This window comes from Otolemur garnettii, unplaced genomic scaffold (assembly GCF_000181295.1).
Source record: "Otolemur garnettii isolate 467f Iridium unplaced genomic scaffold, OtoGar3 scaffold00108, whole genome shotgun sequence".
NCBI classification, from domain to species: Eukaryota; Metazoa; Chordata; class Mammalia; order Primates; family Galagidae; genus Otolemur; species Otolemur garnettii.
Window position 1 is genome coordinate 2,955,803 of NW_003852503.1, and position 7,729 is coordinate 2,963,531.

Below are 7,729 nucleotides of genomic sequence, written 5' to 3' on the forward strand. Positions count from 1 at the left end.
AAAAAAAAAAAAAACATTTCCTGTTTCAGAGGGCAATAAATGCTAGTTGAAGAAATAAACCTATGTCAGTGACAATGGTCCAACCAAGACAAGGCAGAAGGGCAAATAAGAACAATAGGTCACAGTGATATGTGATGGATTCCTTCACCTGACCTCTAAAGTAAGGTCATGGTCCTGTTCTTAGGGGAGAGCGTTAGGTGTCTGAGAAAGTACCTAGATGATTTCAAGCCAGCAGCAGCCTGGGGCTTTGTGATTTGTTTGCTATTTCATGCCAGGTAGGCCCCTGCAGGGCCCTGGACCTCAGTCAGCCTTTCTGGGGATCAGGAATGGGTACATTCACCTCCTTTTTTTCAGCCTTCCCTTATGAATATTTATAAAGAGCTCTAGAATCCTGGTATCCTATAAAAATGCAAAGTACGATTATTATTAATGATACAGTTAGTAAGAAGGACATTTGTTATTTCTACTCAATTGGTTTCCCCCGGGAGCAGAAACAGTTTTTTTTTTTGACATAGTATTAATGCGACATCTTTGCAACTTTGATCATCTGTCATTTTCTTTTGGAGAAAGTTGTACCAGTGTCTCGGGCAGCACCTAGCACCCTGCCTTTCCCTTTGCAATAGGGGCACTAGCTGAGCCCAAGTCGCTTCATGGTTTAGATGAAACTGTGGATCTTTATTTGATTTCTGGTATCAGGAAACAATTTATTAGGATCAAGGCAGTTAGGCTACGCGACTTCCTTTCTTGCCGAGGTAGACACTAGTCTCGCAGGCAGCCCTGGCTCATAAATCTAGTTTTATTTCCCCATCTATTCACCTGGAACTAAGTGATTTTTTTTTTTTTTTAAGGCAAAGGGGAGAACACATTTCCTTATGTAAGCACTCTTCCTCCAGCTCTTAATCACCATTGTTTCTCAGACAAACCAGGGAGCAGCTGAAGCAGAGATCCATTTCCATTCTCCTGCATCACACTTGTATTTTCAGAGTTTACAGAAAAATACTGCAAGCAATTTGGGATTTCCCTGTAATGAACCACCTCCTCTAAATAAACCAGAATTGATCCAAATGCGAATTTCAGGGACGAAAGGACTTCCTGAAAATATCTATTTTCATATGCCCTTCAGAAACTACCTTGCCTTTCTTTCTGCTCCCCTCCCCCGCTCCCACCCCCCCTCAGGCCCCCCACCCCGCCTTCCCCTCCTTCTTAAGAAGACTTTCCCAGGTCCCTCTTGGCTGTGGTTGAACGACGTTGGCTCCTGTCCATGCTGCAACAAAGACCTGGCATTCCAGCTGTCTGCGTCTAATCTCCAGTGTCAGCTCTCGTTAATGTGTGAGCGTGAAATCAGAGGGGGCAGAGCTGCACGGAATATTAAAACCATGATCAGAATTCCACTGAAATGCTGAGAGTCTGCAAGCACCATTAGAGGAGGCTGTCAAATCACGGCTTCGCATTAAATAAAAGAAAAGATTTCTATCAGAGGAAAGTACAATCAGTGAATCGCCGAGCTAAATTAGCATTTTTTCAATTGGAGATCGAAGTTGATTTATTGTTCTACACGACATTAATGTAACTATGTGCTTGACCTGCTAAGGCAGCTAATTTTTCATTTAAATGGTTTCTTTCCTTCCCAGTGCAAAGGCTGCAATCATATTTCAACTTTGCAGAGTGATCAGAAAAAGTCGTGGAATGCTGCAGAAATGTCTTAGGGCAGCCTTCCTTCCCCTCCCTTCTCTTTCCTTGCCTTCCTCCTCCCCTCCCCTTCCCCCCTAACCTCATGGCTGGTGGTCAAGGTCACAGAGGAAGAGTAATCTCAAAGCCACCGACTTCAAAGCTTCCATCAAAGAAGCCCCTACGTAGCCATTGAATTAAAAGAGAGTGGGGGAGGATGGGGTCTGAGCACTAGCCATTCATATCAGCAAGAAAGGACCCCTGAACTGCCCTGTTGGTGTGGCCCAATCCTGGGCATCCTGGGTCCAGTTCTCTCCTGCTAGCCTCTTCTCATCCTCCCCCTCCCGCACTCTCCACACACACATCGCCTAAAGATAATATACATTTCCAATTAGCAGAGCACATTCTAGTCGTGTTCTTTTTTACTGCCCTAACTATCTTCCTTTTGCTAAAAAGCTGGGCTGTCATTAATGAAATCCTGCAGTTCTGTTAATCTGAGATACAATGCTTCTTTTCTCTCTCCGCCTCTCCCTAGCATAAAAACTACAGTTACTCAAGCTCTGAGCTTCTATTTAGACTCCTCGTTGTTTGTCTTTCATTACATACCTGGTGTAGCACAGTAGCAGTCGAGGTTCCTGGGCGTTAGAAGGAAAGGACGCGGTTACATTTGTCTCTCAATGTCCACATTTGCAAAGGCAGCTGGCATTTTCTGTTTTTATTTATTTTATTTTTTTTAAGGCACATTGATTTTAAGCTCTGGAAATGGATGACTATGTTTTAGGGCCCTAACATGTAGCAGACTTGTTGGATTTAAAAGTAGCTGGAAGCCTGGGAAGAACCTGAGGAATTAGATTTCCCTCATGTACCTGAAATGCTTCTTGGGGATTAATTTCTTGTATCTTACAGAGAGAGAAAGGCAAGGTCTGGTAATTGGGGGGTGGGCAGTAAGGCAGAGGTTGGCCACCCATCACCGATATGTGACTTCTGAAACAAAACAAACATTGAATAAACAGCCGATATTTATATTTTAATGTTCTTCCTCTTACCCCAGAACATCTACATTCTGGAAATTACAAACTGAGATTTTTTTTTTATATATTTATGGGAGGCACAAGGGTGTTAATCCTTTAGATCTGGAGGATTTGAGGAGATGAGGCTAAGAACGGAATCAATCCCTGCATATAGGCCTGGATGTGGTGGATACTCCCCACCTCACCCCCATGGCCTCTAAGACAACAAAGTCACTCCAAAGATCAGTGGGAGGAGGGAACCTTCCCTCCACCTCCATCACAACTGGACTTAATTGGCACCCCTTGCACAGGCAAGAGTCCATGGAGTGATTGGGTCAGGGTGCTGACCTCTGCTCTGACCCAGTGAAAGGGGCTCTACATAGGCCCACAGTGAGGTTCTTGGAAAGAGACTGTTTTTCTGGATGCTGGAGACGGGCACCTCTTGTTCTCACACCTGCCACCATTTGGTAGAAGCCACGTATCTCATCCATCTCTTATTCCATTGAGAAAGTAATACCGTCTCTCCCTCATGTTGACTACCACTCAAAACAACCACTCTGAAATAGAAATGTAGATTTCGTTCCCCAAAGGCGATGAAAGATTGGTCACTAAATATAGAAGATGCTTTCTCGTATGGCACACAAGTCGTCTGCTTTCTCTTGGGAGATTTCCACAGTGATTCTGTACCAAGAATCAATGTCAGGTGATCAGAGTTCCCTCTGCCCCCCAACAATCCACATTCATTAGCCAAGAGGTGACAGCACAGCGTGTCACTCCTATGTTTGCCATCTGTGGGGCTGTCCTATTGTTGGTCTACCAGAGGAGCCAGATGAGAAGCTCTATTACTGCTGGCGATCATTATTTCCAGGGGTACTTGTTCTCCAAGTGTGATGAGCCTCTCATTTACATGATGACCTTTTTCTGAATATAATTTTATTCATTGACATGAAGGACCTTTAGATGACTTTGGTCACTCCTGGTGCACAAAATACAACCCTAGCACCTGGAAGAGGTAACGCAGCAATGTAATCAATCAACCCACCAACGCACATGGCCTGCACCCTGCTGAGAACTAAGAGAGCAACATGAGACTCAAAGGCTGGCAGGGACCAGTCAGGAAGGAAAGCACATTCTTTGGGGCAAGAAACACAAGAGGGGGTCCCAACCTGGGAGCAGAGGCAGACTCTGCAGAAGGCAGCCAAGTACATTGGTCAGAGAACATGGTGCAATCTGTTGGGGCTCAGAAAATGATACCCCAAAGTAAGGCACTTTGGCACACAGAGTATGTCAACCTAAGGGAGATTGAAGGACCTGAGAAGTCATCTCGCTCTGACCTTTTCCTGCCCTCTGTCTCTCATCCCTTTTTCTCCCCCCAAAACAAGTCATAGAAACCCGAATTCCTCTTCTGCAAGGCAGGTCATAGAAACTAGAGTCCCTGTCCCTCAAAGCAAGCCAGAAAACTTAGAAAGGTCACTCTTTCCCTTCTCCCTTGAAGCCCTTCACTCCAGTAGGCCTCTGCCCCATGCCCAGGTAGAAGAATATTACACAGAAAAAAGAATCCAAGAAGACAGGCTCTGCTGGGATTCTCACTCAGTCTGTTGCCATTAGGTCAGAACTTTTTGTCCAATCACATTTCTATATAGCTGTTCACGCTTCACCAAATCAAAGCATAAAAACAGACAAGTTTTTCCTGAATCTTTTAACCTTCACTTTTGAAGGATTCTGTGTCACACAAAACTTTGATTCGATAAATTCGTTATATTCTTCTCTTATTAACCTGTCCTTTGTTATAGGAGTGTCACCCATGACCCTTATGATGGATGAGGAAAGGTGTCACACATTTCTGCCCTGACAGCAATTCTTAGCACAGAGATATGACCCAGTGGCAATTTGGAAGAAAGGCAAGGAAAGGATAGAGTTGTGAGATCAGACAGTTCAATAATAAAGTTCAACACACAGGGACAGCCCTGGAGAAAGGAATGCTGTGGTGAGTGAAACAAGCAGCTGAGCCTTGCACCTGCTGGACTTGGGGCACAAGACCAGTCCTCAAGGAAAATGGAACTCCTAGAACAGCCCCGTCTTGGAAACAGTCTTCATCTACTTCCTCATGTTAGAAAAAGAGCAGACACAATATTACTACCTCACAAGGCTATCCTGAAAAGTGAGTAATTTTATATTTGATCTAGGTCTCCTTGCACTCATGTGCATGCATGTGTGTGTGTGAGAGAGAGAGAGAGAGAGATGCCCCCTGGCAAACTGTAATCCACTATCTAAGCTACTGCTGTTTGACACCATCAAAATGTTCAGGGCTCATCTCAAGTGTATCAGATTCCAGATTCACTGGCCAGTGACCATGGGACCTCTTCTTTGCCTTTTTAAATTAAAGAATGAAGCAAACATTTATTAAGACTGTAGCACAACGATGCTAGAAACTTCCATATGTTATTTACTTGATTCAATCTCACAACACTCATTCAATCGTCACAGCAACCTTGTTGAAGGGTATCTGATTACCTCTCCTTTTAAAGTTGAGGAAACAGAATATTAAGGAGGTTGAATAACGTCTCCCAGGTAAGACATCCAAAAGTGGTAAAAATATTGAAATTCAAGTTCCAACGTCTAACTCTAAATTACTCGCTCTTCAAAAATACGATGAAGATTTGAAGCACCTTTTCCCAGCAGTAGCCTTTTATAAATTTGAGCCTCACAGCATTCAGAATGTAAAAAATATTATTAGAAAGAATGATCAATACTTCAACACCATGGTAAACACTAATTGTAAATTAATTCATCTAGAGAATAATAGCTAATATCCAGCATCAATACATTTAATCCTCAAACCAACCCTATGAAGTACATTCTATTATTATCTACATTTTAAGGATGGGAAAACTTAGGCACTAGTATGTTAAGTAACTTCCCCCAAAGTAACACATTCAGGCAATGACAGCGCTGGATTTTGAACCCAGCCAAATCTAGACTTCAAATTTCACCCCTTTTTTGTTGTTTCAGGTTAATTTGAGAGTACGAAGAATTAGGTTACAATGTTTGCATTTTTTAGGTAGAGTCCCTCTTATAACCATGTCCCGCCTCCAAGAGGTGTGGCAAACACCCTAACACTGTGCCGTTTTAGTGGGAGCACACCTATCTCCCTCCCTCTTCCCCTCTCCCCCCTTCCCTTGTTCCCCTGCCCCCCACCTTGAATTGCTTAGAGTTTTTCTCTTATGTGGGTGTGTATTAGGTCATCTACTGGCTTCATATTGAGCATATTGGATTCTTGCTCCTTCATTCTTGTGATACTTTACTAAGAAGAATGTGTTTCAACTCCATCCAGGTTAATACAAAAGATTGTAAAGTCTCATCTGTTGTAGCGGAATAGTAGTCCATAGTATACATATACCCCAGCTTATTAATCCATTCCTGGATTGGTGGGCATTTAGGTTGTTTGCATATTTTGGCAATTGTAAATTTAACTGCAATAAACAATCAAGTGCAAATGTCCTTATGATAAAATGATTGCTTTTTCTACTGGGTAGATGCCTAGTAATGGGATTGCAGGATCAAGTGGGAGGTATAATTTGAGTTCTATGAGGATGCTCCATACTTCCTTCCAAAGAGGTTGTCTTAGTTTATGTTCCCACAAATTTCACCCCTTTTGCCACCACGTTATGCTACCCTGAAGAAGAATGTGGCATGATTTCCTGTCATTATTCTTATTACGAAAGGAGTTCTAAGGGAAGCAACTGGAGCCTTGTGGCTATGTTTGAGCCAAGGCTCTCAATGCAAAACTTATAAACTTAATTATAAGGTCTCCTTTTATGTGGTTTAGGCCACCAATATACTTCCTACTTCTGTTATAATTTTCCCAGAACTGAGGATCTTGTCCTACAAGCGTTGGGGAGGTAGGAAAAACAAGGGCTGGAGGAATAAGGTAGCAGCAGGCATTTTTATCAGATACCAACTCTACAACTTAGGAGTAGAAGCTTTGAGCTGTTAGAGGATGAGAAAAAGAATGATGAATTCTTACTATGGGAAGGAGTGGTGAAGACGAGAAAAGAAATACTCTTCAGTTGGCCCTTGAGGTGTGGGAAGGATTTCTATGGGCAGAAAGTAGGGTGAAGTACATTCAGGGCTCAGGAACATGAATGAGCAAAATCAGAGAAATAATAAACTCCTAGAAGGTAGTATTCTCAGAGAGCCTGGCTCTGTATCTCTCAAGGAACCTTCTTTCATGCCTATTTCTGGATTGCAGTAGGTGTGCAATAAATGTTGAAAGAATTGGGTGGATAATGCTTTCACACGTGCATGAATGAATGAAATTATAGTTCAAAATATTGTGTCAAAATCACAGCTAGTAACCCAGCATAGCTGAAAGTGATCCCCAAGCCATCTATATTGACCCTGGAGAAGGTTTTAAACAATGAGCAGATCTGGCTCCTGGGTCTCTGTCTCCTGTCTCTCGCCATGCCATGGCATCATTGCGATGTGCGAGAGATTTGTTTGGAGTGGGGGAAGCATATTTTTGTTTGCATTTGCTTAGCACATTGCTGTCGCACGTTTTGCTATGAGATGTAAAGTCATCTGCATGCACCGGTTGTGCAGTTAGAGAAAAGTCAAAACAAGCGTCAGGCGGGTTGTCAGCCACATGGCCTAGGCAGATTGTCACACTCCCTTGCCTGTGAGGGGTGCCACCTTCTCTATCTTCTTGCCCTACTCTCCTCCTGGCCCCTGAATCTCTATACCCTACATTTATATACTTATATTCCAAGGGTGTAATTTACAATGACCTCATCTCTGCAGACCTCAGTTCTATCCTCTAGGATGGTAATGCCTATACCATTCATATCTTTGCATTGGCCTTGACTGCAAATAGGTTTATATCAAGGACCCTCAGGAAGCCATCCACACTGAGGGACAGCATCTCCTGAGAAACGAATTTAGCAGTGTCCACAGGACAACTGATATCTTCTTTTTATCATCTAGATAAAGAGTCCATCTTTTTGAAGTCCATCTTCATCACAAGTTATAAAGGTAATAATCATATTCACAGT